This window comes from Eucalyptus grandis, chromosome 1, assembly GCF_016545825.1.
Source record: "Eucalyptus grandis isolate ANBG69807.140 chromosome 1, ASM1654582v1, whole genome shotgun sequence".
NCBI classification, from domain to species: Eukaryota; Viridiplantae; Streptophyta; class Magnoliopsida; order Myrtales; family Myrtaceae; genus Eucalyptus; species Eucalyptus grandis.
The window spans coordinates 22,663,181-22,665,070 of record NC_052612.1 but is presented as its reverse complement, the minus strand read 5'-3'; the positions used below and the strand labels follow the sequence as shown (position 1 = coordinate 22,665,070).

Here is a 1,890-nt window from a genome sequence, read left to right as displayed (position 1 = left end):
ATGGATTTTCCCACCCGTTCATCTATTCAATCGAATTCATCTCGCAAATTTTGCTCTTATGCGACGCCCTCGAAAGGGGTGATCCGTGTGAGCTCGAGGTTCATCCGTCTAAAGCGAGATTCTCTAAACCATGGTTTGGCATCACTATCGAGCCGAAGACGATGATGCCATCACCATCATCCATGGTGATGCTGCGAGATTCTGCACACTGACTGACATTCTTTATCTCAGTCTTTTCCCGGTCAAAGACAGGAGGAGAAGAAGAAGCCAGCCTGCTCTTCTCCCGCTCTCGACCAGATGGAACGAACCCGCAAAAGCTGCAAGATGCAAAAGCAGCGCAAGCAAAGCTCGGACGGGTTTTGACCGGGCTCGCTCCCCAACCCCGACCCCTCGTTCGTTCCCCCCTTTTGAACCGCCGTCCAATCGGCTCCCTACACGTGGCGAAAGCCCGCCTCGTCTCCCCCTCTCGCTGCCACGCAACGGCTAGTCCCCTCGGCAGCTTCCCGCCTCTTTGTCACCTCTTCCTCTCCCTCCCATCCATAAATTCACTCGCGTCTCCACCTTCGTCCGCCTCCAGTCGATCGAATTTTTTTGTTCTTTCTTGCGTCGAGAATCGACCGGACCCCGTTCTTGATTCGTTCTCCGCCGCGAGAAAGCCGCCCCACCATGACCAAGATCGACACCCTCCGTCGGTTCATCCTCCCTTGCTTCGCCCCTCCCTTGGCCGCCCCGCCAACCGCCGCCGCCCCCGCCAAGAAGCGCATAAGCACCTCGCTTAGAGACTATATTTATGACGACCCCAGAGTTCAGAACTCAATCTTGACCTTGATCGAGTTCGGAAGGGGAGCGACGATGTGGAAGACGACGGACCCGTTTGGGACGCCGCCGGCTCGACGTCCCCGCTGGCCGTGGCGCCCCGCGCCTCAAGACCATGGCGATCGGCACCATCTTCGGCCCGCGCCGCCGGGCACGTGTGGTTCTGCGTGCAGCACGACCGCCTCTCCACGAAGCCCTCCCTCCTCCCTCGAGCTCTCGATCCCGACCCAGCAGCTGGTCAAGGAGATGCAGTCGAGCGAGCTCGTCCGCATCGCCCTCGAGTGCTCGGCCGACTCGGAGCCCGGCTCGGCTCTTGCCCCCTGCGGTCCGTGCCCGTGTGGACCCTCCTGCGACGGGCGGAAGCTCGGCTTCGCGACGAGGAGGAAGGCGAGCGAGCAGAACCGGTCGATGCTCAAGACGATGCAGTCGATGACGGTCGGCGCCGGCGTCATACCATCCGGGACCGGGTCCGCGCTCTCCGAGGAGATCATGTACATGCGGGCGAATTACGAGCACGTCGTGGGCAGCGCCGACTCGGAGTCCTTCCATCTGATCAACCCGGACGGCTGCCCCGGTCAAGAACTCAGCCTGTTCTTGCTCAGGACCCGATAAATTATACAGGAGTTTCTGAGTTTCTTCCTAAGGTGCAGATCGAATCGACATCTTTTTGAATCCCGACTTTGACAGAGCGCGAATTCAAGAATCTTCGTGCAAGTTGAAAAGCCTAGTTCACTGATTTAGAGAGAGAGAAGTTGAACACAGATGTGATCTGCTTTAGAACTGATGCTCAAGAAGTTCTTGGTCTCCAAGAAAGTAGGTCACTGAGAGGACATGTAACTTTATCTGGACGTGCCCTCTTTCTTTTTCTTCCTTAGGCTTTTGGTTTTGTTGATGGGTATACGTGGTAGGCTAGAAGGAGAAAAGCATTCAAGAGCAAAAGAAAGTTCCATTTTTTTCGACAGTCTTTTCGGTACTTTTCTGTAGTTTCCAGATTGATGCAGAGATTCTTCTCGGGATTCTTGTAAAACTTTGAACAGCGAGTGAAATGAAATACCAGAAGTCTTCTACATTTGA

At 55.6% G+C, this 1,890-nt stretch overlaps 1 pseudogene; it reads left to right on the top strand.

Moving 5' to 3' along the window:
* On the top strand, window positions 1-1,466 carry LOC120296169 (annotated as a pseudogene).
* Window positions 1,467-1,890: the final 424 nt, after the last annotated feature.